Source organism: Chionomys nivalis, chromosome 11 (genome assembly GCF_950005125.1).
Source record: "Chionomys nivalis chromosome 11, mChiNiv1.1, whole genome shotgun sequence".
NCBI classification, from domain to species: domain Eukaryota; kingdom Metazoa; phylum Chordata; class Mammalia; order Rodentia; family Cricetidae; genus Chionomys; species Chionomys nivalis.
This window is the reverse complement of record NC_080096.1, coordinates 54,396,772-54,417,643: the sequence shown is the minus strand read 5'-3', so window position 1 is coordinate 54,417,643 and position 20,872 is coordinate 54,396,772. Positions and strand designations below refer to the sequence as shown.

Sequence of the window (20,872 nt, the reverse complement as noted above, 5' to 3'; positions counted from 1 at the left end):
TCTAAATAGTTTACTCTCTCGAATGAGCTAAAATATTGTTTTCTGACTGTTGGGCTTTGGAGAGGTTTTATGTTTATAATGGAAATAATGCTATTTAAATCCTTCATAAGAAATGTTATTATATAACCTGCCCACTACCTTTTTTACCTTTCTTTCTTAAAAGAGTATTTCAGCTCCCCTTTTACTGTCTCAAACACAGAAAAAGATGTGGAAATATTGGGCACTTTTGTGCGTTTAGGTCCTTAGAGTCTATAGGAGAATGAGGCAGGAATTAGCACCATGGACAGAGACCAGCTTAACGTGCAGGGTAAAGCTTGGACGATTAGTACAGTATTTTCTGTTTCTCCCTCTGAGACTCGGTAAGAACACTTTGGGGGAACCTTTTATACCACCGATTTGAGGCGGAGACTGCCGGGCATAGAAACAGGTTTGTTTGGAAGTAAGCTCGGGTCACTGTGACAAACCCCAGAGTTAGAGTCCGGTTTTGCGGCATCTTCCTCAACCACCCCCAACCCCGGCCTGGAGGAGCATTCCTTTCTTTAAAGTATTCTTGCAAAACAAATGCAAATCCCGGTAATCTCGGAAAGTCTGGCAAACCTACTCCAGAGTTTTTCATTCTGAAATTTCCCAGTGGGAATGGCAACAAGAACTCATCCCTGACTTCCCTAGTTCTTTTCTGGAGTGCTTTCACTCCCTGGCAAAGGGGGGGGGGAGGGGGCGGGGCTCTTTCACCCTTTAAGGTGAGTACCTCAAGACTGTTCTGCAGAGGACCCTTTATACTGCAAACGCCCCTGCAAGGACAATGTCTAGGAAGGCAGTAAGAAAGATCACAAACAGCCTTTTCTTGTCTTCAAGCTCCTCTTCCAGGGGAAGGGCTACAGAATACAATATACTCGAGGAGAATTCCTCCGGTTCCTATTTTACCTGAAGAGACATGTGAATTGTGTTATTCAAATGTATACATGTGTATACATATGTGTGTGTATATACATAACTACATACAGACGCAACTATATATAACTAGTTTCCAGTCAATCTTGGGAGATGACCCTATATTGTCACCTCACTTGTCTCCCTCTGCCCTCAAGAAAATTTGTGCGTCACTTTCTTGTGTAAGCCCTTTCCTGTCGATTTCAGACCAAGATCTGTCGCACGTGCCCCACTGTGTTTCAGCCTGCGATCAAAGATCATTTACGGAAACGCTCCCACGAATATCCTCCGATTTTCTTGCGTCGGTTGCTCAGGAGGAACTTTTAGGAGGATAAACTCGCATCTCTGCTCTTATGAAGGGAGACATCCAGGCAATCAGGCGAGTGGGGAAAAAAAAAAAAACAACCCGGAGGTGCATACAGGACAAATCAGAGCCTCGTGTCCGTTTCTTTCAGTGATGCTAACAGCCTTCTCTAAGCTTCCTCCTGCAGCCAATACAGCTCATGCAAAATTAATACAAGTAATTAAAAATAGCAGTTTCCAAAGTTAAAGGAAACCATCTGTCTCAGATGGTAGCAATCAGTCTTTTCGCCCGCCCCTTTACCCGGACCTGAGAAGAAACGGTTTCTCTGCTTCCGATGCTCAGAGGTTCTTTCTTATATTGAAGATTTATGTTTCCACTTGTGTGCGATCCACGTCTAATTTGAAATAATAAAGCCGGACTGACCAACCAGTCAATCACAGCCATCAACTGTGCCCGGCGAGCTCCCTGCCCCCAGCTCCCTCAGGTCTCCAACTCTTTTCCTCCCCCTCCAGACCCCCCCTTCCCACTCCCTTTTCTCCTTCCTCCTCTCTCACGCACGCTCACATTTTCCCCCCACGTGTGTTAAGATCAACCCTTGCCCCACAGTGCAAGCGACAGCACCGGGGCACGGTGACAAAGGCGGGGTTTATATCTGAAGACTGAGGCCCGGGGAGACCGCGGCTAGTGAAACAGCTGTCTTATCAGCCCGCTGCAGAGATGGAGGTGGCTGGAGAGGTCCTCAATAGATAATCGCTTGAATAGGTTTGCAAAGCGCCAAACTTCACGCTTGATAAGCCCAACCCAATGTAGAGGGCAGCCCGGATCCTGCTCCTTTCTGTTTCATCTGGGCTGTGAATTAAGAAATTGAAATTCAGGTGGCAGAAGCAGCCGGCTGCTGATAGACTCCGAAAGCAAACTGACATTAGAATGCTTTCGGCAGGCAGAGAGGGGGCGCCTGCAGTGGGGCTTTGTGTCTGGTTTTGTTTATAAGGTACAGGGATAAAGGAAGGGAAAAGCCCAACAGGTTTTAAATTTATCTGGGAAAGGGATGCGGTGAGCACTGGGAAAGGGACTCAGTGTTCGGGCATGAAGTTGATGAGAAAGAGCTTAAGTAACAACTGGATCCAACCTGATGTGAAAGGGGACTCTAGATCAGAGCAGGGGGCAGAGGGCAGAGGAACTGGCTTTCAAATAGTCTCCAAAGTTTTCCTTCCTCTGAAAGAAAAGCACATCAACTCGGATATAAGACTTTCCGGAGCCAGGCGACTATAACCTGGCCTTTAGTCTCTGAAAGGGCCTCCTCCCTGCCCACCTTTTAGAATAGATTGAGAAGTCATCAACTACTGTAAAGAATCCTCTTAGCTAACTGTATGGATAACAGTTATATTTCAACTCCCTCCTCCTTTACACAGCTCATTACAATAGGATAATTGAGGAAACTCGGTCAAGGTTTGTAGCAGATTCCAGTTTTCCAGATAGCATGTTTCAGGTCCACACTCCTCTGCCCACTTACGAGGTTTGAAACTTGATATTTGAATGGATGCTACCCCACGATTTAATAGGCACGAAGACCAACGCATAAACCCTGATGTGTTGTCTTGACTCTAACAGCCTGGCACTGGACCTTGTACTCTGTTTAAGTGTCTTAAACGTAAGTCCACCATGGGTGTCAAGTCATGATGTTTACAAGAGGGTATACGCCCTACAATATTTATACTCTGCATAAATATGCAATATTTAGACACATCATAAAAAGTACCTTCAAGCGTCATCACATAGCTGATCCAGACTCAGAAAATCAATCTGCTTTTGTTTTGTTTAACCCTCAAATTTAGATCAATGCCAGAGTGCACACGACTAAAAGCATAAAGCATGTTTCAATCACTTTGACGTGAAGAAAAACAGGTAAATTTGTTAGAAAGGAGGATAAGAAAAACTTAGGATTCTAGCACGTTTTGGTAATTACTAAACTCTTTTCCCATAAGAAAAAGAGCCCTTTAAACTTTGAAGTGACCAGATTACTCACTGTTAGTGATAAACAAAAATACATTATCAGTCATGAGATCTCAAAGACATTTCTGTTGAATGACTACATGAAAATCCTTTGTTATATAACACAGAAAAGAGATGTTTGGATTTTCTTTTTTAAAAAAGTCAAGTATGTGCATGAATGATTAAAGGATTTGAGTATCCTACCTACAGTGAGACAGAAATGTATGGTTATATAAGTAATCCTTCTTTTCCATAATATCTTTTTCTATAAAGTTATAGAAGTTTAAATAATGGCAACTGTATAAACCTGTTAAGGACTAATCTTTTTATAAATTCCTGCACTTCCACACCATAGTATTATTGCCAGTATCCATATGAACAATACCTATTTGTCACAAAAAGATAATTTTGAACTACCAGGTTCAATAAACATTTAAGCTATGGGTTCTATTTTTGCTTTCCTTAAGCAAATTGATTTAAACTATTGTTTATTGACATAGGTAGAACTTTTTAAAGATACAAATTTACATCAAAGCTAAAAGACACACTCCAAATTTGTGAGACGAAAGAGACAGTTAATGGATTTAGATTATAACATTTCAAAGCTAAAAGAAAACTGTAATTTTCTTCATTGAATAGAAACTGTTTTGGCTTTTAAATTAATATGAAACCACTCCTAGCTCCCATTTTGCCACTAATTCATAATATATGCATTTGTCAGTATTGTTTCCAAAGGGCTAGTGATATATTATCAGTGGCAAAAACTAGCAAAATAGTCAAGAGTATAAAAAGTGTTTTTAAGTATTTTCTAGAATCAGTTCTCTGTGGGAAATAAGATAATGTGTAGTGAAGGGAGAGAGTCTGTAAGTCCAAAGGCAGAGCTACCAAAGCTTTTAAAATGCCCCAAAGTTGCAATACTTTTGTTTATAACTGATCATGAATCTGTTACCAAAAATATCAGACAGAGCAATTATAGTTTTCCAGTTACAGCATGTCATCAGGTAAGTGCCAAATAAGTGACAATCCATCCAGCTCCTAAATATTTATCCCTCCTCTTTGACAAAAGGCTTGCTTTAATTTGAGTCGAGCATCTTTTGAGTGCCCATCATGTGCCAGAATAACAAAACAGGGTTACAGACTGTAAGTGTTTAATGGAAATCAGATTAAGCTTTTAGAAACCCCTAGTAAAAGAGAAAATTAGAAAATCTAAATAGCTCGGTAAATGTCTCATATAAAACATACTCACAGTATGCCTGCCTGTGCTGTGTTATTGCTGTGTAGTCTTCTAAATGTTTGTGCACTGTAATTTTCTTATTATATGATCGTCAACATTTTTCTCCTTGAACTTGATAACATAATAGTGCCCTTTTAGAACCTATAGTTTTGCAAACTATTAAGAGCTTGAGTCATGACGTCAGCACATGTTGACTTGTACCTGACTCTGCTTCTACTTATCTCCTTTAAGCCTTGGTTTCCTGATCTATAAAGCAATGATAGCGATGATCAATTTAGTATCACTATGAGGTTAAAAATAATCATGAGTATTGAACAATCAAAGTTCCTGCATAGAAGAAGTGGTCAATATACAGTAACTACAATCTTGGGCATTTTTATTTTTGTAAAGCCAGAATTAGAATTCCTGCCTTGTGTATGGTCTCTTAAATATTTTTCATTTGCTCTCATTAATGTCTTACCTGATATATTCTATGATAAATATCTTCTCATATTTCTAATTGTAACCAACTTTTACAGGCCCCAGAAGGCATAAAATTCTTCTGTCTGCCCTGCTATGTGACTCCAATATATTTCCCTATACAATTTCATGATTCTCTCATAAAAAGTTGTAGGTCTTCAAAAAGGAACTGAGTCTGAGATCCCATTTGACTGATATAATAATAAAAACACCTTAGATTTTTATAGTACCTTTTATCACAAAAAGCTCAATGCACTTTTACATATTTATCATGGTAACCCCGCGAGGTGAGAGGGACATAAATTATGTCTCATATTCAGGAGCCCAGCAGAGGAATGAGGAATTTAGGTAACATTTCTAAGGTTAATAGAAACAGAGAGCAGGGTTCCCGAATGCTGATGTTCCTACAACCTGTTCTCTCTTTGGCATTAATTATGGCTATTGTTACTTTAGTTGGGCTCAAATGTTAGTGTTTGGCATTCTGTATAGCTTATAATTCAGTTAATTATGTGATGGAATCATATTTAATCAAATATAGAACACTGAAGTTTAACCAAATTAAGGTATTTTTATTTAATGTAGAAACACTTGATTATTCAATTATACACACACACACCACATACACAAAATCTATGCTAATTTTCTAATCTTTGTTATTTACAAAAGATGATCTGAAAAGTTACCAGTTATTTGTGGCATTGAAAGAAATCGGTTCCAGTGTCCTTGCCTTAGACTTTCTGTAGACTCATTCTCCCTTTCCACGTGTATTTTTATATGCTGTTATATTTTTCCATTTACATGCACTAAAAGGAATTTCTACTCTAGCATACAATTTCCTAGGTTGCCTGTGCTTGAAAAAAAAAATCTATCAAATAAATATCTAAAGGAATATAAAGACAGACTGTATAAAAGAGCTTTTAATAATACGGTTTTGTTTTGTTTGTTTTGAATAAAACAAAGTGGAAGATTAATACCAAGTTGACACCGGAGAACAGACTTTCGGAAGAACAACACAGCTAGCTGATGGTTTATAGCTTTTTGCAATTTCCTCCAGGCTTCCGTTGCTATGGACTGGTAAAGATATAGCTACAGATGTGGACTCTGAGTCATTAATTGGGAGGAAATAAAATTTTGCAGCCTGATAAGAAGAATGGATAGAAACTTTTGGAGGTCTCACTTCACTGTGGGTCACGGTGGGAAGCAGATGAGACGGTTTTATTAACTTCAGTGGCTATTTTGGTATCTTATAATTTGATAGGGTTGACCCACTCAAGGGCAAGTCTAGTCATGTGACTAGCAGACTTCCTGAGGAAGTCTAATTAGCACCAGGAAGAAATGCACAGGCGTAGAGGCAGATAAAGCTAAAACTCTGTTTATTGCTCTTCAACACCAACTCCTCTTAACTATTAAGGTTGCTATGATTAGATCAAAAACCTGCTTTCTTGATCAACCAACATTTTGGGGCCAGGGATTCCGTTGTAATAGAAAGAAAATCCCATCCCTTTGGTCACTGTCATCCTAGCATTAGAAATTAAGACGATGGTTGTTTAAAATACCAGATTTTATACACACAAGTTGGAAACTATAACATAAATGAATGAGGTACAGATTGTTTAAGCTGATTGAAGGAACAAATAGACGCTTCCTTGAATCATTTTGACACAATTTATTGTGAGATTTTTTTTTTTTTTGTCTCTTGCTGGTATTTATGGATTCCTTGTGCAGACAATAAAAAGAAAAGCCTTTCTTTTATGTCAGTGTTCATTATTTAACTCATAGAACACTGGTGTTTTCTGGAATACTAATAATTCCTAGATGCAAAATGAATACCTAAAGAGGCATGTTTCTGTCTTAATCATATCAAAAGAATTCATGAAGGTTTGCGCCTCTTTATAAGGTCTGTATAAAGAGGGCACTATTAATACATATTACAGCATTCAGCTTCGGTCTGAAGGATCTTTCTACAAATCTACTGTTGAGTGTGCAGGGGTAGGGAGTGTTGTTCAGGACAAGCAGAAGAGGTTTCAGAGGTAACAATTAAAGCAGCACTGTGGTAAAGACCAGGCTACTAGCTCCTGAGTGCAGTGGGCTGGAAGGTACAGCTGTCAGGTTGCTTTAGCATGCTTAAGTCACCATGCTGGCTTGAAAAATCAACTAAGGGAAATCCAGACACAAAAGTACCAGGACAAATTACATATTACAGACTAATGTCAATTTGGGAACGGCTGAGCAGTATTGGACTGGAAAGTCCACGAAAGAGATCCACAACATAAATCGAGTTTTGTCCGAAATTTAAAACTTCTTCCAAGGAAATGACAGGATCACAGAATAACAGAGAACAAGGAGAGACTGGCGCGTTTTGAAGAGAGGAGCACGACACTAACAAATCAATGTATTCTGATGATCAAAATAGGTCTACGTAGCACTGGGAAAGGGGCACGATTCTGAACATAGAATATGTTTGCAACAAGGGGCGAAAGGTGGTGTATGAAAGAGAAATGGAGCCAGGGCCTGTGCTGCTGATAACCTCCTTCGCTTTGGATGCCCCCAAAACACCTTTGTGCCTGTGGAGGGCATTAAAAACCCTGCTAGAAAGATACGAATCGACTTAGAGAAAGGAGACATGAGCCCTAGCATTGTTTTGTCCATTAACTGGCTGTTTCCCATCAGCAAGTCCTTCCATTTAAATCTCGTGACTCCCACACTAACCTGCTCATGAGAAAGACAACACAAGCTATGTGTTAGGCGGCATCCAAACTCAGATGTCATCACAACTCTAAAGTTAAACCGTTTGCCCAAGATATACAAGTGGAAACTGACAGTTCTGAATCTAAGTCCCTCCCCACTGCTTGGCACAACACCCCAAATGTACCTTTTAATATGAAATCCAACCTCTTTAAAGATAGCACAGATTACAGGTGCCATAACCCTTGAATAAGAACAAATGATAAGGAATAAATAATTAAGATGAACGGACAAAACTATTTCATATCAAAAGTAATTATGTTCACATGTCTTGCATTTGTGATAACTTGTCTATTGCTAATAAATAAATGAGAAACAAATTGATAACTGCTTTTGTAAAGCAATTTGGAGAAAAATACTAGAAGTTTTGAAGCTGTAAGTTGCCCTAGGATTTCTCAACCTTAGGTGATACTGTCTTGAAATTTGAAGAACGTGATTTAGTTTTTGTATATTTTGAGGAGTCGTCTCCCTAACTGTACAGTAAATAAAGCGATTGGAAGGATGGTATATATTTACTGTTTAATTATATATGAGTTTCTTGAAATACCGACCTTATTACATTTTATATGGAGGATGTTCACCGAAACATTAAACCAGAAGCTAATTTGAGCAGAAAGGTACTAGATTTACAGTTAATTCTCTCACTACATTTTCTGCATTGTTGCCTTTGTGAAAATTCTAAGTAGGTATTATCTTTTACAGAAAAGACAGCTTGGGGTTTCAACAGAAAAGAAAAAACGTCTACAGCTCAGGCTTCTGCCCTTCCAACCACCAGGTGGGGGCAGCTGCTATATGCGAGTGGTCAGGTTCAGTAATGTCCTTTAGGACTTGGACTGGGAGACAAGTCAGACCTGCATCCCTGAGCTTTATAAGCAAAATACCATCCACTGACCAAATCAAACATTTAAACTTAATGCAGATGAGAAACAAATATGACAGAGCAACAGCACCACAATATAAGAATGTGCTCTCCCGGGTTCTTAAAGACGACCTCATACATAATTTTCCTGTCCGGTTGCAATTTACTGATACTAACTGGGGAAAGAAAATTAACTATTTCCTTCACTTACTACCTGTCTAAATTATGATCAAGGGAAATTTCTCTTTTACCCACTACCCTTTCCTATCACGAGTAAAGAATTTCATAAAACAAACCTTTGCCAACCAGTAAAAAAAAAAAAAGCCTTAAAATGACTTGCTTATATTTCTGTGGCACATAAGTAAATGAAAATCATAATACAGTAAGTAATTAGAATGAGATTGAACAAAAACTGGCTTGCTGACAGGTACCATTTAGTGAATTGCTATTTCAATGCCCTAAACAGCCACCCAAGTTAATTCAATTTTCATACTGTTTAATTTTTTTGCCTTTAAAATCACTCTTCAGAGAACAGAAAAGTGACTCACAGTCTATCTCTGTGGGATGATGCAGCTCTCTGCTTTATCTCTTATTTCACTGCACGACTTAGAAGCATTCTGAAACCATGGCAGGGTTCTGAACAAGAGTGACAGGCAGGCGCTATGTATCTTAAAGGAATTTCGATTAAATGTGTAGTATTGTTAAGACGCGGGGGGGAGGGGGGGTATCAAAAACCAATTCCTAACTCGAGAAACATTTTTGTAATATAATCTAATTTAAAGTGCTCTGTCACTATACTTTTAAGTTTTATAAACGACACCTATGTTAATTTTTAGATAAGACTTTTAACTGTTTTTAGAGCCTTGTTTGTTGGAACAGAGCACAGAAAGTGCCGCTGCCTTCACTCATGCACTCATTTGACTCAAAGCACAGCCTTGAATAATTCTAAACCAAACAGGACTGCAGCAATCAATTCTCATCCAATTTATTGGGCATGAGTTAAAGCCAATTAAAAAACCATTTTTGGTGCAATTCAAGGGGAAAAATGTATAAACTCATGAAAAACAAATTTCAGTCCTAGACATGAGTCATCACTATTTAAAATATTGCTGTCATCCCTAAATCAGAAAGAAAAAGATCCTAAAGTTGTGCAGTCCTCTCTGAGAACTGCATCTCCCAGAAACGATTTTAGATAATTGTTAATATCTTCATGAGGAAGTGACCTGGAAGAAAACTCATGCGCTTCTAGTCTTGCCTTCCGTTTGCATAAAGTCTGCAGTGAAATTACAGCAGTTTCTTGAATTTGTGAATTAAGAGCAAAGAAGTGACCTTTATACAAAGAAAGCAAAACATTTTACTTATAATTTTAAAGCATCCTTTAGCCATTAGACCATGTTGCCTTCCACACGACTACAGTGGCTTTCTTTCCAGGCTATAAAATGAAACAATTCCCATACAATCTGGGTAGTCTTAGGGTAATCAAAACAGCAAAATTGAAGCTCCTGGGTGGGAAATTGCAGCTATAAAGCAGGGCCATACATTTTCCATCTGTATATTAAAAGGGCTTTTCAAGTTCAGGCAGTTAAGTCTTCAAGCAGACCTGCATTCTGGCCCTGCATTTTCCTATGTCCTTAATTTATGAGTTTAGGCAAGTCATTCAAACGTTCTAAGCCTCAGCTTTGCCGTTAGTAAAATGGGCACTGAAATTAAGAGCAACTATTTTACACATGCAGTGAGCATCCGAGATGAAAAGGGGCCTTGTGCCCTAGCCAGGTGTGGAGCATGCTTTCAATCCCAGCACCTGGGAGGCAGAACCAGGGGGATCTCTCCATTGGAAGCCAGACTGATCTATACAGTAAGCGAGTTCCAGAAATAGCCAGGGCAACACATAGAAACCCTGTTTCAAAAAGAAAAAGAAAGAAAGAAAAAAGAAAAAAGTCTTTGTCTTATGAGAATACCTGCCACAGGGTGCATCTTTCCACCTGAGGAGGGGGTTTTTCTTTTTCCTGGTCTTGACTCTAGGGAATTCCACTTGATAATTGTGAGGTGAGTTTTAAGCACACCTGTTTATTTAAAAAAACAAAAACAAACAAATAAACTTCATCGAGGATTTGGATAAAAAACACTGGTTTAGGGCAAAAAAACAAAGAATTTTAAAAATCAGTACAGATTTTACATCCTTGGTCCCTTACTGTGCAGTTTGTAAACTGTGACTTGAACTATGTTGGCTCTCTGTGATGCTATTACTGATTCTGAAGGATATTTGGTTGGTATATATTAGGGTTTTATTTATGTCACGTGGCTATACAGAATAAGCATTATTTCCTGCTAGTAAAATGAAAGAACAGACATGAGAGATGACCTTGGGAAATTACAGAATCATTCCCGGCAAAGATATCCTTTAGTGTCAGCTATGTTTGTAGCTTTACCTTTATTTAATAAACATAAGCAAATGAGTCAACCCTATCAATTTATTTTTTCAGGGTCATATTTTTCTGCTCAGTTAGGTTTTTTTTTTTTTTTTTTTGTTCATTTTTAACTGTTCTCCTTCAAGATAAGTTCTTTCCAGTGTGGAGGTAAAGGAGGCACACAATTAAGAAGAGTAACAGCTGAAGAAATGTGTACGTGTACATACTCACATGTACACGCACAAGGTATGCTAGCCTGACACGAATATTCAAGTTACTTATGGCTCACAGTGACTTTTTATTAACCACAGCAAGACTATCCTTAACACTTTTTCATTGGTTTAGAAATTAATTTATTAGATGAGCAATTTGTCTGTCACCTTGGAAGGAGCAGAAATAATTTCCTAGTAGAATTTGAGCTTTAACAATGTTAATGGGGGGGGGGGAGAACAGAGTCTAAGGAGAAGGAAGGATACTCAGGTCCTAGAAGAGACAAGGTGGAGAGGAAGTGAGAAAATCTCCTATTTTTGTCAGGGCTCCTCTGGGTACATTGGGCTCAAACCCTTTAAAGCCAAATGATACATCTCTTGGCATACCTGTGCATAGGCATTCAGGAAGGTTCCAGGGTGGTCACACTACCAAACAGAGTTTTTAATGCAGAATTTCTAGAGAGCAGGCCATTGATATACTATCCCCGGATTTAAGAATGCAAATTGCATAGATTACCTAGGAGCTCACTGTGAAAATACGTATTCCCTGAGGGCAATCTACCTTCAGGCTTTAGAAATGACTCTGCAGTCTGGATATAATTTAACATCATGCATTGACAAGCTATTGTAGATCAAGGAGATGCTGATTACGTTGTAGATGAGAGGGGTTGATAGGCCCATATTCCAGTTAAAGTGGGAGTTTCCGTGTTGCAAGCGGCAAGTTGTTTTCTCACATATGGAAGCTTGGAAGCTTGAACAGCTGTAGACTCTGACACTCTGATGCTCCTGGCTTAGAGTTCAGGGCACTGTCTATACCACTGGTGGAGCAGCTAGTCAAATATGTAGTCAGAAGCACTGTCCAGTGCAACCCAGCTCCTAGCTACCCTAACACTGCAGAACAGGTAATTGGTAGCCACCATGTCTCCCTAAGGGAACCCCTCACCCCAATGACAGCCTTTTCTGGCCTATTGTCAGATCTAGAAGCTCAACATAAAGATTCCTTGCAAGATCTTTGACACCAGACCAGGCTCAGAACCCAACATCCTCTTAGAGTCTGTCAAATTCACTTTTTTTCCCCCACATTCTATAGGATATTTTCCTATTATTTATTTATTTATTTATTTATTTATTTATTTATTTATTTATTTATTGGTTTTTCGAGACAGGGTTTCTCTGTGGCTTTGGAGCCTGTCCTGGAACTAGCTCTGTAGACCAGGCTGGTCTCAAACTCACAGAGATCCACCTGCCTCTGCCTCCCGAGTGCTGGGATTAAAGGCATGCGCCACCATCGCCCGGCTAATGCATTGTAGGTCTTTCTTACTGGGTAGGAAATAGGTAACTCCAGTTTGAACACACTGGCAAAAGAGTGTTTGAGAAAAGCTGCCTTCGCCCTACTCTTTCATACGTACACTAGAGGACTCCTCTCGCTCTCTGTGGCCTCCGGCATTGGATGCTTAACTAATGCTTGAGTTGAGCCACTGGCTACATATCAGTGTTAGAACGAAAACATTCCCCCTACTTTTAACACCTCCTGCTAGTTCAATAAAGTGATGTTTAAATAACTGAACTGGCTTCAATGAACTGTACTTGCCATTTTTTCCCCCTGCTTCTTAGCTAGATAAAATGGAGATAATTATGAAGTGGATGAGCAGGTTTAATGAAAGCCAGTTTCTTTTGGTACACTCCTGAAGCAGCAATCATCATCTGTTTGGCTTTTGAAGAGCAACAATTATAATCACTTAAACCCCCAAGGGGAACAAAAATAGAATTTACATTAGCATATAAAATATACAGCTGGATTGGGCAAGCCTACAAAATTCGGGGGGAATCATTCTAATCTGAATGCTATTCAAGCTCACAAGTAAAATGAGTTCAAGAGTATTTTACATACTTCCTTCCTATAGAATAATGCATATAACAATGAAGAGAGGAATTTCCTAAAAATGAACACAGGGAAGTAAATAAATAAATAAAGGATCCAGGAGAGAATCCCAGACGTATGGGAGTATCAAGAGCACACCGAAACTGTATGCGCTACATGCACACCAAGTCCTGGTCTGAAGGGATGGTTTCCACCATGAAACTGCACACTACAGGCTGCAGAAAGAAACAGGATGGCTTGAATTTGACGAGCAGTGAAAATTAATCACAAATAAGGAAGCTTTCACACCAGCATGGCTTCCTTCCTCTCAGGCAAATCGGCAGCCATCCAAAGAGACTGAAACCACCTCAAAACACTTTTAGAGCAATCGTTCTCTTAGAACCTCTTTATTGCATCCTCTTCCTAACCATAGCTAGCTCACAGTCTCCCTCCGCACTTACGTTACTTAATTACCTATGCTTGTGAAAACCTTGTACAGTTTGCAAGATTTTTTTTTTCTTTTTAGCACAGAAGGCTAAAAATGGAGCTTGTGCCGGATCCATTATGCCACCAGCAACAAAACACTAACATAATCAATATATTAAAGGCTTTCCTGGCTGTGCACATTTGTCAAAGGCAGTGTGTCTGAGGAATTACACTAATGAATCTTGGATCAGTCAGCATCCTATGCAGGAAGCTCACTCTCCCTCGTCATAAGTGCATATCTACGTAAAGACAAATGTTTACTTCCAGCTTTCTGCACGTCATTCCAAAATCCATTACTCTATTTTTTCATGAAAAAAAAAAAGCACAGAGTCCATTTGTGAAAAATGCCTTCGCAAATGCCAAAGTAGTTCCCAGTAAGCCCACCCTCCGTCTCCTTAAAAGAACTTAGTACATACTTCTGACACTATTAAATTTAACCATTAGGTGACACATCTACCTCTGCCATGGAATGTACAATGCTTGGCAACATGGTTCTAGTTTCCAGCAGGGCATTCCCATGGATGCTCCAGAATTGCTCTTAACTAGACAACTCGCAGTGATATTTGTAAAGTGTTTGCTCATTTGTAATATCAGATACAGTGGCCTTGACAGTAACAATCAAACATATCTTGGATGCAATCAGTGCCACACAATCAGATTTGATGCTGGTAGATTAAGCCCTGAGAAATTAGAAACAAACACAAGCCTCAATTTCTACAGACGTCTTAGCTCCCATTATCTTTAACAAAGGATAATGGTGATTTTTAAGATTGCATGAAATGTTTATAATATTAATCAGCTCTGGAAACATTCAAAAAGTTGGATTCTCTCTTCTTAGCAGAAACAATCTCCAGTCTTATATCTTTATTATCTCTATCTTAAGGAATTTAAGCCATTGCTACTGCCTTCTCAAGCTTTTCCAGTGTCCATCAAGGGTAGTGGCATCTAGTTTGCATTATTTTGTGAGGTCCTGGAAAAACGTTTACATTCTCAGAGGTACTAAAAGTCCACATCATATAACACAGCATGTCTTAGCTTCATCTTCAGAGAATTTACAGGGATAATTGAAGAACTGGAAGATCCCAGGACTGAGACAGAACCTGAAGGTGATTTTGTCTTTTTTTTCTTTACTTTAAAGATATTTGATATTTTTTCCCAGTAACGTCATAAAGACATTCTAACTTTGTATGAAGCTGTGAGACTATAGTAGTGAGATGTTTAAAATGCAGGAGTCTCCATAGACTCACACTAAATAGTCCTGGGCTTTAGTTACTAGTAAGTATAGTAAACAGTCTTACTAGTAAAATTTAGTAAATTTGTTTTTATGGTATCTGTTATCCTTTAAGTTTAAAGTTGAAAAAAAAGTTTTAATAATTTAATTTTCCTCTTTTGTTACACATTGTTATAACCAGTCTTTTATATCTACAACTATATATATTTATTATTTCTACAGATATTTTGCATTTTGATGAATTTGAGTGGAAAGAGACTCTGTCTAGACACAGTGTTTTTATTTTAGTACATTATAATACAAATTTTCAAATTATAGAGATATGATGTAAAAGTCATGAAAACATTTTAATATTAAAAACAGAGACTAAACCTCATTGAAATTTTTTAATATGTGCAAACAACCAAATTGAATTTCTTGTGGGTAAAATTTGACCAGTCTTTCAAGATATGTGCTCTAGGGTCAAAATGTTCCAGAACTGAATCTTAAATGCCATCCACATTAGAGCTTCATGAGTCTCCTCTTTATGGTATGCTTCCTTAACATTCAAAATTATCTGACATGAAAAGTAGCTACTGGTTTTTTCATGGTAATATAATTTATATATGGTAAATCTAGATAATTATATTTTTAAAAAGTTGGAAATTCTTTAAAAAGTTTTGCACTTAACAAGACCATTAATATAAACTCTGTAGTATATGTATAATTTTAAACATTTTTGTTTTTTAGACATAGTATTATTATGTCATCCAGGTTGGCCTTGAACCTAGGATCCTTCTGCCTCTTTTTCAAAATGGTTGGAATTACAAGTATATGCCAGTACACGCAGATTCAACTGCTTTACAAGCTTGTTTATTGACTTATGTACTTATTATTATGTGTGTATGTGCATGGTATGCAGTGCACACACATGAAGGCCAATGGACAATTGTGGAGTCTGTTCTCTCCCTCAACCTTCATATGAGTTCCAGAGATCAAGCTCAAGTCTCTAGGCACTCACTACTAGCACCTTCACTACAGGAACCATTTTGCTGACCCTCGCATGCTTGGTTTTATATTTTTGTTTTTTTAAAGACAGGGTTTCACTATGTAGCCTTGGCTGTCCTGGAAGTTGCACTATAGATCATGCTGGCCTCAAACTCACAGAGATCCACCTGTCTCTGCCTCCTGAGTGCTGGGATTAAAGGCATGTGCCACCACTGCCTGGCTCAAGTAACACAATTTAAAAAAGAGTAAGTATTTACACAGACAAGCCAGGATCCTGCTTACTGCATAAAATCACCAGACTTATTCTGGATGCTTTACTTCTTCTTCAAGTAAAACTGAAGCACTGAGCAGCTTCCTGTTGGCTGTAACGATATACTTAAATATATTTCCATATGGGAAATATGAAAATTTGGGCAACCTGCCTTAATTATTTTGATAATATTTAAACAGATTAATTTTAGAAATAGATTTCACAGATCTAATCGTATAAACAACAAATCAAAGCAGATGGGATATATATGGATCAAAGACGAATTTTAAAAGAGCACTTACAAGGTACAGGCTGTTCTCTCAGTGCCAGTTGGAGAATCTCCCATCATGGAGGGTCCGTGGGGAGGGACGTTGAGGCAGGATGCAGGATGATACACTGCATCAAGGCTGGCTTGAACTCACCGCGGTTTTCCTACTTCAGCTGCCTAAATGCCTACTGTTTGGAAAGCCATCAAGTCTGGCTAAGAATCTATCATCTTTTAATGTTTTAAAAAGGAATTATGAAATAGTGTTCCATTTGAAACTTCTAACCTTCTGTGTAACTTAACTTTTAGGGTTCTTTTGGTTCACCAAATGAGGTCTCTTTGTTAAATGGAGATCCCTGACTCACTGGAGAGTTAAGGTAGAGACCGCCAATGTCATGACAAATGCTACTGTGAAGTGTGCCACAGAAAAGGCATCCTGCTTAAGTTGCTGGCAAAAGAAAACACCTTACTTAATTTCAGGTTCCAATTGAAGGAAAATCAGGTTTTCAGTTATATTTTCCTTTTATTTAAAAGTAGGAATTGTGAAAATTTATTTTAAAATGCTTCACCCCTGCAATTGAGTTTCTGTTTTCCTCTTTGTTTGTTTGATTTGGGGACAGGACAAATTCTCCATAACTAATGTCCCTGAGAAGAAATAATCAATCAAACCAGGTAACTACACTTAAAACCAACTGGAAGATTAGTTGGAAATATTTCAAAGCTTATTTTTTTAAATTTTTTTCTGAAAAAAGTTCTTGTCATGCAAACAACAAAAATGATCAGGTAATGAGAATATATGGAGATGGTGTGGATTTTATTTATATTTTTGAAGTCTAGTAGACTATTTCATATTTTTCCTCTTATTTGATTTGCAATTTGCTTCCTTTTGGACCGAAGTTTAGAGTGTGACAGATTTTGGTTCAAGTCCTCTCATGCTTTATGATCTATCTGACCCTAAATACTCATGTTTCTAGGCCACATAAGCCTACTCCTCAGTGTTTTGAACACTAACTGAGATCATACATACAAAGCACTCATCCATATGACTAGATCCTGACTGCTAAACTGATGGATAATGTTGACTAGTAAATTCACAGCTATTTTAGACTACATAGTGGTATAGAAGATACACATTAAATTTAATGCTAATAAAATAAAGAAAGATTGCTTTTGTACCTTAAGAAATGTTAACACTGGAGTCCAAGAGATGGCTCAGTGGCAACAGGTGCCTGCAGCCAAACCTGATTCTGTGAGTTCAATCCCAAGAGCCCACAGAGTGGAAAGAGTGAGCTGGCTCCTGAGAGCTGTCCTTCCACATCCACACGTGCACCATATCATTCTCCTACGAGCCCATATCCGCATATGTACACACCAAATAAATAAATGCTTACAAATGTTGGTATTGCTGGAGAAATAGTTTAGTGGTGGAGCTATTGCCTAGCATGCACGAGTTCTTAGGTTCAGTCTCAAACACTGGGACAAAGTTAGCATCACCTCAGTGAGTCCTATCTATCTTACTTCAATGCTCCTAGGTACATTTCATGCCCTAGAACTCAGATCTTTAAGGTATTTGACATACCATGAGGTAGTCTGGCTGCCCACCCCCAATTCTAATTTCCTACATCTTATCTACTTCTTACTATGTGAAAAAATAACCGTATTCTAGGAAGCAATGACGATTTGTCAGATTTAAAAACACTTAGGAATTGTCTTCTTGAGGCTACAGAGATGGCTCAGCAGTGAAGAGCACTTGTGGCTCTTGCAGAGGACTGGGGTTCAGTTACCAGCACCCACATGATGGCTCACAACCATCCATAACCATTTCCAGGAGATCCAGCACCCTCTTCTGACCTCTGTTGGAACCAGTCACAAGTGTGGGATCTGCACATGTGTGCAGGGAAAACATTCACATACATAAACAAATCTTAAAAAGGAAAAAAAGAATTTTGTGCTTATGAGCATGATAAAGTTTCTGCTACCTTAAAATGTATTTGAATAGACTAAGGTTGAGGGAAAATATCAGAATATGGTCTCGATGGACCTACTGTGCTAATAATGCCTAAGAAGAACATTTACATTTTAGGCCTAAAATGTTTCATTATTTTGATATTTTAGAAAAAACAAGTTCTAATATAACATTCTGCTATGAAGAAATTTCCATATATGCCTAAGCAGCCTTACCAATGGCAGGGAACTACAGAATTCTTGAGGGAAAATATCAGAAATTATTTGTTCCCCAACTTTTTAAAATAATGTTTCTTTTGAGTGTCTTCAACTGAAACAGTATTTTCAATGTGTAGGTGGAAAGCTAAGTAAAATCAGCTGAAGGCTGATTTGAGATGGAACGTGGTTAAAAGAACGCTTAATTATAGATATTTTTCTAAATTAAAGTGTCAAACTAATCTATTTTATTATGTACAGGAGACACTTAATTACAATTATCTATACAGTGGAAAAAATAATATTCTCACTTTAATATTTTATATATAAATACAGTTCAATATACTTATGTAAAACCCCAAGTTGATGCTAATATAGTTTGAGATTAATCACATAGTTAAATAGCTAAGGAAGTGGAGTAGTGAGGTCCCAAACGAATTATGTCTGTAGAATAAGGCTAGCTGGCTGTCTAAAGTCTAAGAATTCTGCTAGCTGGCTGTTCATAGTCTAGGAACACTACTAGTTGGCTGTCTATCTCTAAGAACACAGCTAGCCGGCTGTCTCTAGTCTAAGAACATTGCTAGCTGTCTGTCTGTCTCTAAGAACACTGCTGTGTGTCTGTCTGTCTGTCTCTAAGAACACTGCTAACTGGCTATGGCCCAGCACCAACTGTGTAGAAAAGAAAGCTTTCCTATTGAGGTCCTGCTATTCCAAACATAAAATACTGAATTCTAAACTTCTGAGACTTATTCCCTATATATTTTACAGACCTGAACTGATTTTTTTTTTTTAATTGACACAGGAAGTACTCTAATTGGCTACTGGGTTTGGAAGCTCTAACTGAAAACAGCAGCACTGATGACTTGGAAAGCTGAAGTTGGAGCTCTTTCCTATGAAAGGTACTGGGAAGTTACAGGAACTATATGTAGAATAGGCAAGATGTCATTTGTTAAAATAGTTATTAAAGACATGTACAAAATATTCATCTGTACCATAAAACACTTTAAAAGTATTTTTTCAAGTTTCTAGGTTCACAGGGAGTTTATAATTACTGAAAAAAATTAGACTACATCATGAGAATCATAGGAATGCAATCACGTCAACACACATAGAAATTAAAGTTCAGAGGGCCAACAAACCAAGAACTAATTCCTTTCAAGGGGCATTTTTGGTTTCTAACATTATTCAGATTTGAAAACTTGGATGACTTTCCTTTATCAGACTGTGTGCAGGTCCATTGCAGTGTAGGACATCTCTCAGTCATTTCCATGGCAAAAACCCTAAATAAGTAAAACAATAACTGGCTCCACAAAATAAAATAATAATAAGTCAAGACTGCTGTGCACTAATGCTTCTTTCCCATAGGAGAAAGTCCAGCCAGAGTTTAGAATTCTTCAGAGTTGAGCCCTTTACCGGACTTGTTAACTTGACTACACCACAAATACCGTATTGGATAGCCATTCCCGGAAAATGAATGAGATAGAAAGGTAAAACTGAGGAATCCTCCCCTGGAATATACTTCCAATTTAAAATAAATGAAAATGACTCAGAAGGTGTTGGAAGGATTCGTACATTTTCCCCCTAAAGGAGGTGGGACAGGAACCGCTGCTAAGGCAAGGAAGGGATACGGAAGGCCTCCGGAACCTTTTTAGTCCACAGCTCTGCATATGCATTTTGTGGTTCTCAATTCAGGATGCAAAATCTGTCTAAGAATGAAGATCTCTAATGTTGCTACCTGAGGGAGAGCGAGGGGTGCACTCTTGGGAGAAGACAGGGTAGCCTCAGGGGCTGAGCAGGATGCTATTGTTCTTTTTCTGTTAGTTACAGGGAAGGCCCCAGAGAACTCTGGTAAGTTCAGGAAGTCAGAGTGTCAGGGTTCTTTGGGAAACAGACAATATCCTAGTTCCGGAGGGTGGGGACCCCATCCCCTACTGACTGTCAACTCTCACCTACTTTAAATGCTTCAAGGCCATTGCCAACCCAATACTATCAAATAAAGAACAGAACTTGTCTGTTGACCATTGCCAGGAGAAAGAAAAAGAAAAAAAAAAAAACCCTGGCAAACAAATAAATCTGAAATAGTGGGTTTTGTCTGTCCGTTTAATCACCCCCTCTATCCAGACCCCAACCCTTTGTGTGTGAATCCTTTTTACGCAACCCACAGACAAAGCATATCAGAAGAATGATAATTTTTGGTTTAAAAGTTCACTTACCACAGCAATCTCATATTGCTTTGTCATGTTTTTTTGCACTTAATTTTTCAAAACTGCTTTTGCTGGGCGCAGAACTGGGAAGGCAGGACTAAGGTAATCTCTAGTAGTCACAACAACAAAAAGAGAGAGCATTCACCAATCAGAATTACATTTCAATGAACAATCAAACCCCTGAGCAAAATGCCGGGTTCAGACCAGACCAGGGAGGAGGAGCAGGGGGTGGGAAAGTCAAGCTAACAAAAGGTAAGAGGGAGAGTTGAGTGGTTGGAGGGGAAATTG

At 38.4% G+C, this 20,872-nt stretch overlaps 1 protein-coding gene across 1 annotated transcript in view; it reads right to left on the bottom strand.

The window, feature by feature from the left end:
* Positions 1 to 20,643, bottom strand: part of Elavl2 (ELAV like RNA binding protein 2) — a 157,141-nt gene extending 136,498 nt beyond the window's left edge. The window contains exon 1 of the mRNA XM_057784491.1: positions 20,594 to 20,643. The gene's annotated coding sequence lies outside the window, so the exon portion shown is untranslated. The remainder of the gene's footprint in view (positions 1 to 20,593) is intronic.
* Positions 20,644 to 20,872: the final 229 nt, after the last annotated feature.